General features: G+C 37.9%; 1 long non-coding RNA gene across 3 annotated transcripts in view; it reads right to left on the minus strand.

The window, feature by feature from the left end:
* The window catches only part of LOC135297150 (uncharacterized), a 54,739-nt gene that overhangs the window by 20,135 nt on the left and 14,200 nt on the right, over positions 1–20,404 (minus strand). For all 3 annotated transcript variants that reach the window (XR_010359206.1, XR_010359205.1, XR_010359207.1), the window contains exons 3-5: positions 15,838–15,945; positions 10,949–11,140; positions 5,590–5,665 (exon numbers count right to left, since the gene is read on the minus strand). This is a non-coding gene — a long non-coding RNA (uncharacterized LOC135297150). The remainder of the gene's footprint in view (positions 1–5,589; positions 5,666–10,948; positions 11,141–15,837; positions 15,946–20,404) is intronic.

A 20,404-nucleotide genomic window follows, 5' to 3' on the forward strand; every position in this document is an offset into this window, starting at 1 on the left:
CTGCTGCTTTTTATTTATATCATGCATTTTTCCAGAGAACAAGTAAATTTTAATTTAATTTTAAAGGAAATAAAAGAAAGTTGAAAAGGCCTTCTCACTTTAATTTAGTCAATTGAGTATATTATAGAAATAAAAATAGTTGAAATGTGAGGGTTTTGACAGTGCTTGGATTGAACGAATACCCCTCAGCTGTGTGAAAGCTGCGAAGTTTTGTTTTGTCCTACAGTGTTGCCTCAACTCCTTGATGGTCTTAAGTACATCTCAGAAGTTCAGTTTAGAGCCTCATCTCCCTCACTGGCCTCCACTTGTGCCAAAATCCTTGGAAATGCTTGACAGAAAGTTCTGTCAAGTGTTACCTGTCTCCACACATGTAGCAGAGCTTCTTTGCCTGTGTAAATTTAATGTTGTTAATGCCAGGTTTCTACCAATAAAACTTTGATTCAAGAACCATGGAAAAAGTGAAGACCAAAAGTGCAAAAGCTTCTGACAGGAGTACAGCACTGTATTTTATGTTATGGTCCAGATCCCCTGGCTAGTTTGATAAAGCAGCTAGTTAGTTTATTCATATGTTAGTAAAGATTCTGGTCCTAAACTATATTTTGGCAAAATGCAGAAGGTTTTTCCAGTAAGTTCTACCTAAGCATCATCTAGAGAGAAAACTGACACCAGTGCAGAGCAAAATAAAGAGCATATCAAATGGTTGCAGTACATTTGTTTGCACTCAGTTGTTTCAAAGTCATGCATCTATATGTAGCAATCTCCTACGAAGACCTCATACATGTACTGTGAAATTGAGAAGAACTGTATTTTCACATAGCTGTAATGAACAGCTTAGAAAAGTTAATTATATGCCTTAAATGCCTTTGAATCTTTCTTTATGTCTGATTTTTTTTCTCAGTGCTGTTTGAGATCAGCACAGAAAATCTTGCCATTAGAGAATTCAGTTCCAAACCATGTGTCAGCAGGAAGGCTCTAGTTTTCAAGTTTTCAGAAATATGTCCTCCCCTGCTCTTACTACACAGGTGACAAAATTGTTTAAAACCTCATCCACAACTGTTCTGAGTATGTCAAATGAGCTATGATGTAACAACTGCTATAGCAACTATTCATTTTGGTTCAAAAGCTGAAATAAACTGCTGACACATCATATTTCACATGCTAGAGGAGACAGTTTTGGCATAATGTAGTAATATTAATATATTATACATAAACTGTAGCAATATTAATATATTATATGGAAACTGAGACTACTCAAATATACATATAGCATAGAATAATTTAGGCTGAGAATAATTTTGAGAATACAGATTTAAAGTATGTTAGTTAGCCTCTGCTTAACTGTTATTAAGGACTATACATAATTAAGCCCAATTAATCTAATTAAACTTCCAACTGACAAGGGTTTCCAGTTGGTTGAAGTTTTGCAGAGCTCTTTTGTACATGACAGCAAACATTAACCTTTCCTTTGAGCAGCTGACCTTCAAAAAGATGTCCCACTAAGAGATCGTATCATATACAATATAGTCTAACCACAATCCTGACCGCTGAAAAGGTCAATAATTTCCATCATCTTTCCATGTTAGGAATACATTAGGGAGATTTTTCCTCTGTGTTTCTCAAGAAAAGCCATGTTTGGTGAGCTTCCTCTTCTTTGTTTCTATTTTCTGAATCTCGAATTATTAATTGCTTATACAGTAAAGCTGAAGGAGGTCCAAGATATTCTGTACTTAACATCTTCCATACAGAATGTTATTCTCAGACCCAAATTCTAAGCTATTCAGTGGGAATATTGTTCAGTTATGAAGAAGAGAATGTGTTGATGTGTAAATACATATCCATATAATATATACACACATCTATATATGTATACATATATATAAATAGTATATATTCTAAATATATGCATATAACCCTTATGAAAGTCCATTCTAAAGATCTAAGGATGTCAGAAATTGAAACCATCAGTTATTTTGTTTACCACCAGCCATTCAAAATTCTCCCATGGATAGGAATTTTCAGTAATTTTTATGTTTAAACTCTCAAACTTTTTTAGGTTAAATAGTGCTTGTGTTTCTTGTTAGAAAAGGCACATCAATGGGATATGAAGCACTGAGGGCTATGAAACACTGTTCTCAAGGCACAACAATAGCTGCCTAACTGCAGGAAAGGATAGATTTTGTCTAAGCAGAGCTTTCAGGAATTTTAGGATCTCATACAGAAGATATATCCAGGTGCAGAAATATGATATGCATGTCATGCTGAGCACTGAGCTCAGTGCCAGAAGTATGGGAATGTCTTGATGACTCTAAATCTGTTGTTTTGGGCGGTTTTTATCTGAGGCAGGTCATCCTCATCAAGGTACCTTGATTTCATAATTAATTTTTAATCTTTCTTGTTTATTAAGGATGTCTTTGTTTCAGTGTAAAGATTATATTTCATTTCTTGTTTGAACAGTATGAAGCACTTCTATCCCAGTGAATAGCTGAGAGCTCTCTGATAACTACAAAATTCTTGCACAATTGTTTCTCCTACCTCTCATTTTAACCTCTGGCATTCCATCATATTTGGTGTTTGCAGAATAAAACATAAGTGTTCTTGCATTTCCTTAATAAAAAGCCCAAGAGAACTGCCACAGAAATGTGAAATAGCTGCAAGGTGATGATCTGCCTTGCAATGAAGTGCATGGGAGCATGCTCAAAAACCCTTAAACAGGAATCAAGTGCTAATTTAAAAAGAAAGAGGAGAGCAATGAACACTGCAATGATTTTACCCATAGACTTGAGAAAACACAGATGGAGATTCATTTGAATCTATATTTCTCAGGGCTACTACAAGCAGACAAAGACAATGCATATTTAGCCATCTTCTCAGGAGGTTGTTTAATAATAATAGACATTATGTTTCTTTAGTTTGCTCCCAAGGCTCTTTTAACAGTTATATAATATGCATACATATTAGGGAGGAGTGTCTGGAGTCCCTAGTTTTCTTCCTTTTCTAACCAAATGTCTGAACCTGAAGCTAGAGTCAGGTTTCTTCTTGGCCATACTCCTTCTGGCCCATGAAGGTAGAGTTTTTGGATGAACTTCAAGAGAACGGGTGGAGAACAAGTTAACCAGAATACCTCATGGCCAGAGCACTTCACTAATGTGACAGATACGGGTTCAAGAATTCCTTGTTTGAAGAAAGGACAAAACTCCTAATTGCTGGATGAATTAGCAGAGTATCATGCAAAAGGATGGAAACCGAAGCATCTGAGCACTTGTTTGTTATCATACATAACTGCATAGAAGATAAAGGTGGAATTTTTATGGCACTCTGCCTAAACTTGAACTATGAGAGAATACTGTGCAGGATATAGTACAGGATTGAAGCTCCTGCCAAAAGAACAGCTCTTTCAACCATGCAGGCAGCTTCCAGGCAAAGCACAAAGATTATATATATATATATATATATATATGTATATATCAGACTAGATTTATTTATTCCACATATAAAAGAATATCAATCACAGAGATACTAAAGTAATGATTGCCTATGATTGGTTATGGTTATTTCAGAGGACTTAATAACCTGAGATTTTTGTTGTTATTCCATTTTTGAAGTAATGGAACAATACTTCAGAAAGTGAAGTGCTTTGAACAAATGAAATGTTTAAAGAACATGTTTTTTTTGATTATTTATTTTCCTTACATCTCACCTTCAATTATTTCAGAAATATTTCACCTCTACAAAATCTACCAAGTGTATCATTGTACAACCAATACAGTTCAACTCCTTCTGCAGCCAAATAAAACAAAAGTATTTGTAAAAATGCAGCCAATTTCCCTAGAATTATTTTCAATCTTTTGTCGTGATCAGTACAGAATTAAAGTCATCTCATGATCAGATAGACAAAATACCAAGGACCCAGTTCTGCTACATTCGCATAGAGCAGTGGTTTGGTCTGGAGGAATAAACCAGAGTGTCATTGAACTATCATTATATTTAAGTCAAGCACATTTTCAAATCAGACCTCTTAGATGTGAAGGTGAGAGGTGCTGCAGACACTGTTGCATTTTCAGCATCTAATTTAGCTCTGTTTCTGTGGTCTTAACATCCTGAAACCATAATGGAAATAAAAGACTACTGGCAGTTGCTGCTGGAAATATAAGTAGGGCGTCCAAAGGCTTTATTGTATTTATTTACACACCTAAACATAAATAATCCCCTCATGTAACACTTTTACCCATAGGCTAAAACACATGAAGGTCATACTTGTACCTCATATTTTGGAAACATAATCTGTCTTTTAAGGTTTGCAATTCTTGTTCCAACTGTGGCTTTATAAATCCCTTCACTTTCAAAGAATTAAAGAATTCTTAAGGCTTAAGGTTGTTTTCATTTGGATGGGGCAAGTATTAAAAGAAAGTCCACTACAGTGTCAATATATACATATAGAAGCACATATTTCTCATGAGTATTTGAGAGGGTGTAACTTGGTAGCTGAAAGACAATTAAAAGAAAAACCTGGTCAACATAAACTTTTTTTTCTGAACACAGCTGAGAGGTGTCTCACTTTGACATGCAACACTGGGAAGAGTTTTGAATTAATAGTGATAGCTATGCTGAAATTCAGTATCAGAAACTCATTAAAATTTGAAATTTATTTTAAAACTGTTTGTTTCAGCTTATGCCTATTCATATTCCTCTTCCAGTCCAACACCAGAATGCTGCAGAAAAGTCCAAGTCTGTCTAAACCATTTCTAAGGAGAAGCCAATGTACTGTGGGCTCTATCTGGGTGAGCAGTCAAGCTGCTGGACATTTATTCTATATAGGGATCCTAGCCTATGGTAGAAATTTGTTGCCCTTTTTCAGGCTTTGAGGGTCATAAGGCTGATTTGAAGAAAAAAACTCAGGGGCTTTTCTTGGGATAAAGTCTAAAGGGTTGTCTCTGTTTCCATCCCTCTGTAACCTATCACATCTCCCTGGTGCTGCAACAGGGGAAGCTGAGATGTTTCCACAAGAAGTTTCTCCTCCGTGGAAGGGATGCAATAAAGCTTGACATGGTCTGTGTGCCAGATTGGTCTGTGTCTCACAAATGGGATGGGACCCTGACTGCTTGCAGACTTAGGGTTTATTATCTGTCTGTATCATACAAGCAAAAAGCAAAAAACAGAGGAAAATAACACCATCCATGCAAATCCAGATCAAAGACAAGATGGCACCTTATGCAAAGCTTTTTTCTACATATTCTTGGAACTAATAGCATAAAAGAAAAGGTGTAAAGTCATTATACTCTAACCCATAAGAAAAAGACCCACATGGGTTTAACATTAACAAAAGGATTTCTGTAAACTTCAAACAATACACAATAATTCATTATTTAAGATTGAAACTTTTTCTATCTTTGCAAAGCATATATCTAGAACTTCTCACATCTTGAACTATCAATAAGTTCTTGTTCTTTCTTGTTCCTTATGATAAATATAAATGTATTCACTTGGTTTTTAACTTCTTAGTTTCCCATAAGAAGGTTTAGAAATTTCCCAACTTTTCTTAGCTTTGTGTTTACTTTCTGAGGCCTTTTTGCACTTTCTGAAGTCCTTTACCTTTTTATATTCCTACAGGTCTGCAGATGGCTGGGCAAGTCCTTGTTCATATTTTTCAAAAATCTTACTGAACAACCTAAAAAAGGTAAAAAAATACCTTTTACTTAATTTGAAGAGCCATTCCCAAAAATATAGATAGACTTCAGCCTGGAAATAAAATACTATCTAGAGAGAACATTCAGCTCAGAATTGTTATTAAAAATTGATTGCTATAATCTAGAATAATCTTCCCTAAAACTAAACATTTATAAACTTCAGATGATCCTGACATTTGAAGAGTCTAGCCCAATGCTTTAGTTTCTCTTGTTTATGACCCAAGTACAGAACTGAAGTTTTCCAAATTAATTGTGTGTGAAAGCAGAATTAAGCCCAGAAATTGTTTGTTCCCTGTTCTTCCACAGTCTTCCCAAATAAATTTGGTGAATTATTTACAGTCTACTCCCATATCTGAGGCCCTCACTGGATCAAATGTCTGTTTCATTTTGCCCCGTCTGGTTTAGACTGCAGACTCTCTGGGCTGTGGACTGCCTTTTCTGATAAATCTCTGCACAGCACAGAGTACAATGGAATATGATTACTTGTCTGGAGATCTTAATATAAAAGGATCTAATATAATGCAAGCATTAGGAGACATAATACCATGTCATATCATATCAATGACAGGAGATAAACAGAGTCAGCCTACAGCACCTTATGTGGCGAGCCTGCAAAGACCCTGCAGTGAAGAGGGAATATAGAAACGGAAAACAGTTTTAGGTTTTCCAGAGCTACAGGTTAATTCCTTCTCCAGTAACCAGGATGAATAGGATGAAGGCCATAAAACATGAATGCCCTTCTTAATTGGAAAACAGTCAGTAAACGAGCTGCCCCTTTAGGATCAAAGACACTATTAAAAATGAAAGATATTATTACAGTTATTGTAAGGTTTTAATAGTAGCATTTATCAATAGCCCTTCTCACTGGGGAAATTGCCATAAATACCCAGCTGACTTACAAGCAGCTGTATTGCTCATAACATCGAATGGCTGGCCAAGCATTACCGTCTGATATTCTTTTTCAATTTCATTTTATATCCTTGAACTTGGGCTCTAGAAAATACATTTTTAAACAGGGAGTAGTTCATTCTCTGATATATGGCTGAGGTAACAGCAGAGTTGCTAATCTTAGATGAAATTTACCTCTGTAAGGAAGTGAGATGTCCCTTATTCATTCCTCTCACTGTTTGCTTTCAAGGGCTAAATAAACATGAAAATTTGTCTCCCGAATGTCTGAGATATAATAACAGGCTGCATCTCTTTCTCCCACCCCATCAGTAGGCTATATTTGGTAGAATTATGCCAGATGCCTCTGGGTTCATGTTAGTTATTCAGCAAAATTGAAAGAGACAAACTAAGAGAAAACTGTTAGACAGTAAAATCTCAGGGATAGCCTTAAGATCAGAATAAAACAGTATGTTAAATATAAATTGCATTTTGGAATCTTTCAAATTTTCTTTATAGGAAAGACAGATTTAGTGTCATCAAGGTGTTGATATATACATTTCTGAGAAAAAATATTTTCCAAATGACTGTTCACACTTTCCTTGGGTGGAAATCTTCTACCCCTTTCCCTTCTGGTAGTGTAGGGATTGTGGCAGAAATTCCCTGTGCTGCTGAGTCCTCGCCATTACTGAGGTGTTTCATGTTGGTAGCTATTTTGCAAGGAGATTGTCTTGTGTGTTCACCTAGCTAGGTAAAACCTCCTACACTTTTTCTTTTAGGATGCAGAGGTTAAGAGACAGAATCATGAAATGAGGGCAATATTTCTCCTGATCTGAACCCACTCCTTTATTTTTCCAATTCTTGTTTTTCTCTCCCTGTTAATTATAAAGTAGAGGATAATTAAGCGCAAGGGACCTCAGGAGGTCTCTAGTCCAAGCTTCTACTCAGAGGCTCAGCTTTAAGATTAGTTCATGTTATTTGGTGCTTTACTCAGACAGGAATTCAAAACCTCCAAGGACAGAGATGTCATCTTTCCCGTATTGCTCTCAGTATTTAGATGAAGGCTCACAATGCCAAGTAAAGGACTTCTTTCCCTTTCCTTGATCTATTGTCTGTGGTCCTGGTGATGCAGCTCAGAACATTATTTGTCTCCTTTGCTGCCAGAGCACACTACCAGCTCATGTCCAGCCAGCCCCTCAAGCCCTGAAGAGATGGTCCTCAGCAGGCCAGCCTTACTGCTGCAGGAGTTCATTTGTTCACAGATGCAGGACCTGGCATTTTTCCCTTCGGAGTTTTAGAAGGTTCCTGTTGGCTCATTCCTCCATTTGTCTTGGTCTTTCTGGATAGCAGCTCTGCCCTGGGTCCACTCAGTCTGGTGTCATATGCAGACTCAGTGACCATCCCCTCCTGGCAAGGCCTTGGTAAAGATGCTAAACTGGTCAGGTCAGGGCAGACCCTTGTACTCATCATCAGCTTACAGGCAGCTGGGTCCATTTCCTTCACAACCTGATTAATTAACCCTTTTTTATCCATCTTATGAGCATTTTCCTTGTTCAGGCTTCTATTATGCATGTAATGAAAAGGACTACTCTTGTTTCTGTTTGAGTTTTGTCTCTTTTTGAACTGTAGCTCCTTCATGAGTTTTCTGCTTGGACAAGCTGATGTCCTGCTACATGTCCTTGTTTTTCTGTGTATGCGGAGGGACCATTCTTGTACTTGGAGGATACTGTCATTAAGGATCTGCAAACTTATTCTGAGCTCCTTTCCTCTTTGAGGCTCCCCTCATGGTGTACCATCTACCATTTTCCAGAACAACCTTTAATCTGCTCTCCTTCCTCAGGATCTTGAACTCCTATTTCATGGTGCCTATAACCAAGGCAACAAAACCAACTAGTTACCAACCAACCAACCAACCATTACAAACCAACTAGTCCTGTCTTGTTAAGTAAATAGCAGATTCATCTATTTGCCGTTCTTCTTTGGCATAGCACCTATACCTGACCATGTATGTTGCCTTTCCAGCAGATAACAGAGAAAATAAAGTTCTCCAAAATAACTAGGGTCTGGGTACAGAGACTTCCTGAGTTGTTTAAACAAGGTTTCATCTACTCCTTCATCCTAAGGAGACAGTCTGTAACACAATTCTCTTTGTTCTGAATGTTGTGTATCCCTCCACAACAACCTCTCAGCCATGTGAGCTGTCCCACTACAGTAACTAATCCCAGGGGTGATGCAGTTGGGTGACCATGAGCAGAGCTCTAGTTTCTCCTGCCTTTTTCTGTGGTGGTGGGTATTCGTATACACAGCCTGGAAATGGGCCTTCTTTTCCCTTTTACGTCACTCCTAAGGTCTTCCTTGTACACATCACCCTGATATCACCCTATTGTACCATCTTATCTGTAAAACTGAGTATGGTAGATTAGGAAAGCTAATAAAAATAGATTAGATACAGATACACATGCAAATAGGTAGATATGGATGTTTGACCTTAGAATGGTGAATTAACACATTCTGAAGACGTGTCAAAGGCTAATGCAGCTGAGAACCCTCTGAATGTGTAGATATTCTGAAATGTGCTGGGGAAAGTAACTGGGAAACCACAATGCAAATCATGCAAGAGAAGACTGATACCATCCTATACAATTCCCCAATTAGCAGATGGTTTTTGAATAATCCTAATCTCTACACCCCCTAAAATAAATTCCCATCAGATAGTTTGATGTGACACAGGGAAATTTCTTTTAAATCATAAATGTAAACCAGACCTCTTCATGATATATCAGTTTTCTACTGCAGATGCTTTTTCATTATTTCCTCTGTTTGCTCATACAAAGACCGTTGACAGCTTTTTCTTTCTTAATTAGTTACACAATCCAGTGTCATTATTAATGAAAATTTTTCCATGTTTTAAACTATTACTAAGACCAGCATTGTTAAAAATGTATTGATGCATTGTAATTATTGCAGCTTTCTAAAAATAATCTATTAAAACAGATTTATAAAATGTCATTATCCTGCTATAACTGTATCTAATTGGTCTATATCCTCAGCTTTACATTTAACTGTGCATTTAAAATGTATGCATTTACTTATTTGTACCTGTAGTGGGTTTTGGTTGACTAGTAGTGGGGTTGTGTGCAAGGCTTGGTACAGTGAGTACATTTTTCACTACTAAAAGTTTTACCCTCAAATATTTCAAAGGCTGTGCTTATCTTATCAGGCAAGAAGAGAAGATAGCTCCTGGCAGTTAGATCAAAAGTGTCATATAACAAAAGTTAGTGGTCTGTTAATTTTAGTTATTTTGCACTTGGGACTGAGGTTTGGGATTGAATGACAGAAGATGGGGTATATATGATCTTTTGAGATCATACCCTCTATTCTATTAAGTTTATGGGTTTTATGAAGCACAAATAGTGAGCACTCATTAAAATTAATAATAATTTAGTGTCATCTCTTTAGTTTGGTAGTATAAACTGTCTTTTCTGCACTAAAATCATAAGGTGATCAAACAGGCAGGCAATGAAAGAGCTTGTAATCTTTACTTGCAGCTCTGGGTTTGCTAAGTTTCACTGCTTTATATTTTACTATGCTCTTCAAATCCAAACAAACTGAAAGTGTTCTTTTTTCCATTTGTCCTTACTGTTCTCACAAGAAAATCACTAACCATGAAATTAAGTCTGCAAGTGAAGTTCCAAAGCAGTGTTAGCAACATGAAAAATGCATTGCTCATAACTTAAATTGAGTCAAGTGCACTGTCTATAGATATGACTGCAGAAAAAGAAGTAAGAATAAGAAATTCTCACTGCAGCCAAATTCACTATTAATGGAATTAAAACTGTCATAAGACACAGTAGATTCATAATTGCATTTCTGAGTTATTCCCATTCCAGAATAATGACTGTAAACTGAACATTAAGCATTATTGAAGCATTTATTCTCTTCATGAGAATGAATAGTATCATTATTCAGTATTACAGCAGACTGGTATGAATGCCAAATGCTTTTAAAGTTTCCTGCATAATTGGTAACTAAACCTCCACCAAGTGATGACTTTCTCTGTTCAGCCTCATCATCTCAGTGACTGAAGAAAGAACAAAATAATTCCTCAGCCTACCCATGAAATAGGTGCCAATGGCAAGGAGTCAGAAACACAGAATGGTTTGGGTTGGAAGGGACCTTGCAGATCGCCTCATTCAAACCCCCCCTTCCACGGGCAGGGACACATTCCACAAGAGCAGGGTGCACAAGGCCTCATCCAGCCTGGTTTCAGACATTTCCAGGGATGGGGCATCCACAGCTTCTCTGGGCAACCTGTGCCAGGGCCTCACCACCCTCACAGCCTAGTATCAATCTACTCTCTTTCAGCTTGAAGCCATTACCTCTTGTCCTGTCACTTGATGCCCTTGTGAAAAGCCCTTCTTCCTCTACTGAGCTGGACCCCTTTGAGTACTGGAAGGTGCTCCAAGGGCTCCCCAAAGCCTTCACTCCTCCAGGCTGAACAACACCAGCTCTCTCAGCCTGTCTTCATAGGATAGGTGCTCCAGCCCTCTGAACATCTTCTTGCCCCTCTTCTGGACTCAATCCAACAGCAGGTCAAGAAATTGTTTCAACAGGTGAAGCAAGATAATTAACATGCAAATTAAAAAAAAAAAAATATATATATATATATACATACATATATGAGGGTTCTTTACTATCATTCAAAACACAACAGAGTTTACTGAGGATCAAAAATCTTTCACAAAATTAAAAAGATAGAGTGATTATTGAAACTTTTCAGTGCCTATTCTAGCCATGGGACAACAGAGTTCTTGGAACACAAAGTGTGTCATCTCATATATCATAAAACTGTCAGCACAGTCAGGTACCACTCCTGACCACTGTGCATGATTAAAGTATAAATAGACAAGGATAAAAATGGTAACAGCAATTGTTAGAAGCCAATACTGAAATTCTTTCCACTTCTACTTTGTAAACTAGGACCTCTGGGCATGCAATGCAGAAGTGGGAAAAAACAAGAAATATTGGTATCTTGCCATCATTATCTTCTCTATTTATCATAGCCAAATTATACAAAAATAATTTTTTGCATGCAGACCACACATGCTATATTCTGATCTTGCTTTGATTCATTATTTTATTCCAAATAAGGACTACTGCTTTGGATATTCAGTTGCTGGACACAACACATTAGAAAATGTCTATATCCGATACTCCTACTGAGTGGCTGAGTTTCTTTTCTTACTAGTAGAGTGCTGTCTGTCATGTCTTTGGCTCTGTTGTCTTAAATGACCTCTACCCTGTTTGGAAATGCCACTAAAATATGACTAGAAGTGGAGTCTTGTTTAAAACTCAGACCTGTGCTATTACGTGGTCTCTTAGCATTATACCATTAATACAATGTTCATTCTCCATTTGCTACACATCTTTGATATGATCCTGTGGTTCACAAGGTCACAAGAATATTTCCAAGTGGCAATAGGAACTCCCAAGGCTGCAAACACATGCTCAGACTGGAGGCCAAAGACTTAAGCCAGCAAATGGCATCTTTTTGTTTGTCTACCAGTAACTACCGTAGCACTTTTCCCTTGATGGCTTTTTAATTTTCATTTACTTTAATAAATTTCATGTTGGAAGGTAGAAGATATCTCCACAAAACTGGTGCAAAAGACCAAATTCCCTAATGAAATGCTAAAAAATATAGGGAAATGGAAAATATTGAGATAGATAAAATAGACTTCTTCCTCAAACAGCGTCTGTCTGTATTTCCAATTACAGTGTGTCACCCTATTCTAACCCTTTTTGAAACACAAAATTAAACACTTTTCATACAGCCTCTGCCTGACCCTAAGATGGATGCTTTTTTAGGACTGAAGTAATACCTTTTTCATATACAGCTTGAAAAGCTTTTAAAAAACATAGCAATTACAAAGCTGTGTAAATGTGAGCTGGGATTACAAGTAATAGTACAGTAAGATCTTAATTCATCTTTTTTTGTTACAGCTATTTCATGGAAAAAGGAACTCGATAGGCAATGTTATACAAAAACAAATGGGAAGCAACAAAGAGATCGACTGGTGTTCCTTATCTGAAGATTGAGTTTCAAGTGTTAAATAGATTGAAGCTTAGAGAAAGTGCTTGAGAATAATCAGAATTTGAATTTTCTTTCTACCTTTCAATTTGTTCCCAAATTTCTAGTCTTTTAGATTATTTGAAATAAGAAAATCAAAACCTAACACCATGGTGGTTTCTTGGATAAAAAATAATCCTATTATAATAGGGTAAAGAAACGCAAGGCATCTGGGGAAGTGTAGCATATCTTAGCACATGCTTTAGAAAGTTCTGTCTCCTGCTGGAACATGATGTATAAAAATGAGGAGTCCTGAGTACTAAGATGGTTCCTTTCTTAAAAAAAAAAAAAAAAAAAAAAAAAAGTAGTAGTAAAGTTAATATGTTCTGGACTAAGAGAACAGAAGTTTTTATACTGTGATGTTAGTATTACACACTCTAATGGGTAGAAGATAAAACAGATTATAATAAAATAAAGATTTTCATATTTTTGTAAATGTTGAGCTTCTTTTATGTTGCCTTGCACTGTATGTTGGTTGGTATTGACTGATGGGACATCAGTTGATCTGTGATGTTTAATGTTTAAATTTATACCATTCAAGCATAGCAAAGTGCATGTTCTTCAAAATACCCCATCTGTATGTGTGCATGACCATGTAGCTATAAAGTCAGTCTCTGCAGAATATGATATTACAGGGACACCTAACAGATACACAGCATTCCCAGACCATATTATGAACCTCCTGGAAAACAACCTTGAAAGATGCTTCTTCCATTTTGCATCCTGTGAATTTTGTCATTAGCAGTTTTATGAATCTTTGGCTATGAAAAGCTGGTACCTTAGTGATCTAGTTTAAGTAATACTTTAAAAAAAATTTGAAAAAACCAACCAAACAAAAAGCACCCCAACAAACCAAAAAATAAATAAAAAAAATTAAAAACCCCAAGAGTATATATGTACACATCTTCCTTCTCTCCTTAGCATTAGATAGGAATTTGTGTGGATGATTTGGAACAGGTGCAATGAGTCAAAAGGGAAACATGAAATGAAAGTGCATTTCCAGTGCACAGAAAAGTGGGCCCTTCTCTGCTCTATGTGTGTAGAAATCAAATTCCCAGGAAGTATCCAGCCTGAAAAAATCCAGCCTTCAGCAGGCTGACTGCTTAAATGGGCCTTAGCTTTTTTAATATTTCTCATTGCCCACCAGTGATTCAGTAAGTGCCTTTCTACTATTACAAATCAGTCCAAGATTTTAATGAGACAGAAAAGTTGGTTCAGTGAATTCCAGCTGTGTTTTTTTCTAGAGTCTGAGCAGCATTGCTGAATATGAGAGTAAGTATAGTTTCTCTGCAGGCGAGCTGCACTTTTTTTTTTTTTCCAACTAATTGCTCCCCTCTTCCTTTTTTCTCCCCTATGACTGAAGACAGCATGTCTATCAATGCCTGCCAAAGTCATGGAGAAAATGTTGCTGGCAAAGGCCGATGCAAAGAGAACCACAAATCTCCGGCACTCTCAACATGCACACCCAGCAGTGGTGTTGGTATCACGACTCCCATCAGCCATTCCTTCCTATCACACCCCCCTCCACCTTCCTTTTTTTATTCCCTATGTTGTTCTCAGGCCAGCAGCTATGTGTAAACAGGATGTGGGAGCTGTAGTGAAAAGTATTCAAGTCCTGTACACCTCTCTCCTCACCTCTGGCTGTAGCATGCATCCTGCCTGGAACATCTGCTTCAGATAAATACAAGGAGAGTTCAAGCTGTGCAGGGAAGGGCACAGCCTGGAGTTCTTCAGCCTACTCTCGTCACCCTCATTATTTAACATTTTAAAAATACAGAAAAAGCATTTTAATTCTAACTGGGGGGCAGGTTTCCTAAAAAGGTACTGTTGAATAATTGTAAGTAGTCCTCTGCCCTAACTGAAAGATATTCTAAGCCCATTAAGAATAATGCGACCTACTGTTTGTTTACATATTAGTTCTAGTAATGTTAACTGAAAGATGCACATTCATATGCTGATGATACTCTTGATGTATCAAGAGTCAAGAGGGACTTTCATGGTTGGCAGTGCAGTTTTTAAAAAATTCCCTCTGGTAATACAGCTAAAATAGACCATAGGGCTTTATAGCACAGTCACTCAGAAAAATATTTCAGTACAGCTTGAAATCTGAAAGCCAGAATAATGTAAATGGTTGCTACTTTTCAGTAGATTCCACTGCAGGCAGTCTGGGAGATCTTGGGAATGAATACTGCAGTCAAAAAGGGCAACTTAGGAGTCTTTCATGACCAGATAACCCTGAGTAATACACAGCCAGTGCAGAATTGCACAGCCCCATTAGCCATGTCAGAATTTAGACATGTGTGTTTATGGTCATCATCACAGGCATCTCAGTGGACAGCCTAATTTTTAATATCATACCTTCTGATACAGAAAAAACCTCAACGTCAAAATCATTCAATGTAAAAAGAGAAAAAAAGTATAATATCCTTCCTAATCCCAAGGGTAACAGAGAGGCCATAAGTACCTGTATGGCCACACTCAGAGAGCCCATGGACATGCACATCCAGCAGGCTGCCTGCAGACCCAGAAAGAGAGGTTGAAGGGCTGCTGCTGGCACAGAGGAGGCCATGAGGCTGCACCTTCACTTGAGAAGAGAAAGGGAATCCCTTTCCCTTCCTACTGGTCACCAGATCCCTCGTGTTCTGGCCTGATCTCTAACCCTTCTTGCTTCCCTATCCATGGAGCATAAGAAGTGAATTCTGTGCCCAATCCTGAGGAGGTTTTGAGGCAGCACTGCCCCTATACACATGTACATGTGCATGTGCCCATGCACAAACACTCACAAGGGAGTTACCAGGATCAAGGCTCTGTGCATAAGGGAGACAAAGGCCCACAAGAAGAAATCAGGTAGAAAATAACATTAACAAATTTACATTTCTACTTTGACTGACTTAAGGAGGATAGACATTTTCAAAAATATTACAGGTGACTAGACACTAATGGGCCTTTGAACCAAACCTCCATTTAACTTTGTACACATCTCTTGCATTTATTTTCTGAAGCTCCTGTACAAGTATTTTGATCATTACAGGTGATCAAACACAGCCATCTGCAATGGTGCTGTCCAAATCTGGATTAACCACATATTCTGCCTTTATAATGAATTTACAGAAATAGCACTTCTGGGGTACCACTCACCTCTTGTTAAAGTAGATCTCTTATGTTCACTGAACATCCTATTAAATAAGTTTAACCACAAGGTGCCTGCTTTCTCCAAGGTCAAAAGCCAGACCTATATAACCTTGCCTACAGAGGAAAACATTTCAAATATTTGAGATGGCTCTTACATTTAATGACACAATTAATTTAAGCAAAATTTTGGGGAAAACATTCTTAAATTAATAAAGTAAAATTGAAATCCTGTAAATTAAATTAAAAGTAACTCTTTTTATATATACTGTACTCACAAGAAATCTTGCAGATGCCTTCATAATTTTTTTATTTTCTATCAGTTGTATATATATTTATAAAGGATTAGGGAAGGGGGGCAGGGAGCTCTGTCATGTTTTTGGAGTTTTTATCCTCTTTCATAGAAAAAAGATCCACAAAATAAAGTACTTAGTTTTCATTAGACATTAGATTCAAAATTACTACAGTCCATTTATTCAAATGCCTTTTGCAATATATCACACTCACAAAGGTCTCACCTTTTTCATCATAGAGGAAAAAAAGTCAGTGGGAGGAAGACATTTCAATTCGTAATTCTATTGTAAGCTGGGATCTGATTTAGGTACTTTGATTCATCTGAAATCACTGAGAAAGTATGGATGAGAAGACAAGACTGTGAAAGAGAGCATAATCTCTTCTGCAAAAATTTTGTCTGGAGAACTGCTAACCCTATACAGTATGAGAATATTTCAGCCCTGCAGAAGTATGGAAACTCAGAATCTTCACTTTTGTACTCCTTTCAAATGGTACCAGTATCTAACAACCAAGATGAGAGCAGGACTTATACCACAAGGTGCTACAGAAAGACTTAAACAAATTTAAAAATCAGAAGGAAAATGGAGCAGCAGCAGTGGGGAGTTGCTCAAGGTCTCTCAAAAGGTTTGTAGCAGGACTGGAAGTTGAGCACTTGAGGACCCCCAGAATCCTCTGTCTGCAAACTATCCTCAATTCCTACTATCACTAAGCCTTTTAAATCAGGGCTGCATGCTCACCATCCCCAAGGTGATAAAGTTATAAGTCTTCGTTTAAAAACAAGAAGCACTTTTCATCCTTTCAGGGGGAGCAGCAAGGCTCTTGAGAGTGTGATATTTCAATGCAAACAGGCTGTAGCTCTGAGGATGTAAAAGACAGACTACTCACAACAGGTCAGCACACTCTGCAAAGGATTATAATTTCCTGCATAGACACGAAAAAACTAATGCAGATATTATTCCTTTTAATGTTACCAGGCCTGGGTCCAGGCTGTAACAAGTCCTGTTTGCCACTCTTGTTTAGTACAAGGCTCAGTACAGGAAGGAAATTTATTACAAGGCCTAGGATGCTCAAGAATTTCTTTCTTAGTCATACCATTTTTAAGGGTAATTTCAGCTTCTTCTAGCTGTCTCAAATCCGTTTTGGAAAACGCTTATTTGAAAGGACTTGAAATTAAATAGGCCAAAAAATAAAACCTACAGACATTACAAAGCAGTACTTTATCATAGTATCCTTCATCACTTTTTGCTCTCAAGTCATAAGAATTACAAGTGCCAGCTTCTCTGCAATTTGCTTGCTTCTCTGCAACCACCCCAGCAGCACTAACTCAGAGTGCATTTTCTGTTAAGCTCTCCAAAATGTATGTAATGCTTCATAAACATGATTTCTCCTACTTCCAGCACAGAATCCTTGTTACTTTTATAAACTACATACATCTTCCAGACAGAACATAAGGCAACCTGTAGTGGCCACTGCTGGCCAAACTAATAGGAAAGGGACAATGTTGTTTTCTTTACATTTCTGACATGACACATCACAAAGAAATGCCAGATCAGGGTCAAGTTACACTAAGCTGCACTGTGCTTTTTGGTCTTGTGATGTGACGTAAGCTCTTACAAAGCAATGGAAGAATTGTAATGTAAAGAAAGGCTTTTGAAAGGTCTGCTAGAAGGAATTAATTGTTGAGCATGGGAAGAAACTAAGTGGCTGGTGTTCCCCAAGAACTAAGTGCTGGCTCCAAGCTGTGCTCCAGGGTTGTGCCCTGCTGGAATGAACAGACCAGCCCACATACCCCATGTCAGCATCAGAGGCCACCCAATGCCACTGGAGAGTGCCAAGTGGCTGGAGGGGACTCTGTTGCCCAGCTGTTTGGTGGTAGCTGCAGTACAGAGACCATGCAGCCCACGCTCTCCTCTGCCCCCTGAACGTGGGTACTCCATTTTGCTCCCCCTTTGGGTGACTCAACACTGTCCTATTCCATACTTTTCCCAGCCAGTAGATGATATCTAGTCACTCAGGCTGAACTAGCCAAAGCATGAATGCTCTGACACAGAAAAACAGGAGAGAGGCAGCAAAACTGTGATGCTACCAGCAGACCATGATAATAAGGAATCAAATGGAGCCCTTGCATCCTTTCCCATGCTTATATAGTTTTCCCCTCTTTACCTTCAAAGACAAGTATCTTAAACACTGTAAATTCTAAACCTTATTACAGCTGGAGTGACTCACGAGGATTATGAGACAAGGAAATGTAAAGGAGTCAGAGAAAAGGCAAGTGAAAGACAGAATAGCAGGAAACAAAAGTGAGGGTAAGGAGAAAAATCACAGAACAAGCAGGGACAGGACATATCAACACTAGTAAAGGCCTAAAAAGGAGGAATTTTATGCTAATTTCATGTATTACTGTGAAGGGTATGAAGGGTAACATGAGAACCAAATGTAAATGACACTTCTAACTTCAAGCAAACATCATTGTCACTGTGCAGCCCTTGTTTGAGAAGAGTCACTCTTGAGCTTCAACTCCCTCATCCTATATAAGGAGTAATATATAAGCAATATATAAGATATTTTTTCCTTTATTTTTTAAAGCTATAAATTTCACCACTTATGGGAGGCACTTTTTAAAGCAGGGCTCAACATACAAAGGAAGGTATGTCCTATGTATATCCTACAAGAGTACTGTGTACACAGCTCTGGTGAAGGTGATGTTTATAGCAGCATAACTGGGGCTTTAGGTGTGGAGGCAGAAACTGAAAGAGAGAAGGGCTTGGAAAAGAATCAGAAAATCATCCATGACAGAAACAGATGCAAATTATAATGGAATGATCTGTTAGTACAGAGCCAGTCAAGAATAACACTTATTAAACCTATTCCTTGTAGTACTCAGAATGTACTAAAGTACACTTTCTCTTCTGGGATTTCAGGAAGGAAGCAATCTCAACACTCCTCATGCACACTGGGACAGTGACAGTGATTATGGCTGGAAGTAAATGGAAGAGAACGTTTCCTTCTTCAATTTGCACCTTCCATAATCTCTACAGTGGCAAATCCATATTTGGAAGCCTGTTGGATAAGCTTTTTTAGAATTGTTTTATCTTTAGCAAACACTGCTGTCTTTCACAGAATACAAAAAAAAATACCATAGTTCCTTCTTATATTTTTAGATTTAGTTTGTTTTGCTATTTGTATTTTAAAACAGAGGTGTTTATTTGTAACTAAGTATTCAAGAGACCATTAGAAATACACCATGTGACAGCACACTGCACCTGCACAGTATTGCAACTCTACAGTACAAGAGACTAACACCAAACACTTCTGTTCTCCAAATTCCCCATTTTATAGATCCTTCCATTTCTCCACTAAGTCATATCTTACAAGTTTTCTGATATGAAATGCTCCTTTGCCATGATGTTCCCATATTCATATTTTTTTCTTTTGAATAACTACAAGTTTTCATCAAAATTATTATGAAAATGAGAATACAATATGAAGCTAGCCAACAAAATGCTATGTCTTATTGCACACAGTGGGTCTTACTGTTCAAACCTCTTCCTTAAGTAGTTAAGATGTCTGAGATATAGCTGAATATATTATAATAAAGCTCTAATGCTAATTCACAAGACGTGATTCACAGGGTCTGGGATGCCATTAGATAGTAAAACTTTTTTTTTTTTTTTTTGGTAGTGCTTCCAGAATTTTTGCTGTTTCAAGCTACCTCTCAGAACTGAATACTGACATGAAAATTTCAGGTTATAACTTGAGACAGGATGTATTATTCCACTGCACTTGAGGAATAGCTCACAAATTATACACCAAATGAAATATGGAACAGAAAGAGAATGCTGCCTCTTTTGAGTAACACATCTCTTATGAGTTCTGATTTATCCATAAACCCAACCTTCAGGTCTTCTATGGACTGCCTTCTGGGTCTTTTCAGACTAATTCACAGCAACTGTCTGAAAAGTTCCTTTTCTTACTAAGACAAGTTTACACTTTTCCTTCCAAATTCTCAGAGCGAAACTGCTGCAGGAAGCATCACATACCCTAACTGGGAGGCTGGAGTGTGGCCACCTCTGCTTTCCTTTACAGGCCAGGCTGTTCTGCCTGTTGCCTTGGGGTTCTGCTGAGCCAGCAGAGTCCTGGTGCACGGAGCAGGGTGATCTCCCTGCTGATGGTGCTTGGGGCTGCTGGGCCAGCCAGGACCCACCAGTGCCCTAGAGATGGGTGGTGGGGAGCATGGTGGCCAACAGGGCTTCCCAGCTGCTCTGTGCAGCGCCCCTTCCCT

The sequence above is a fragment of the Passer domesticus genome, chromosome 3 (assembly GCF_036417665.1).
Source record: "Passer domesticus isolate bPasDom1 chromosome 3, bPasDom1.hap1, whole genome shotgun sequence".
NCBI classification, from domain to species: domain Eukaryota; kingdom Metazoa; phylum Chordata; class Aves; order Passeriformes; family Passeridae; genus Passer; species Passer domesticus.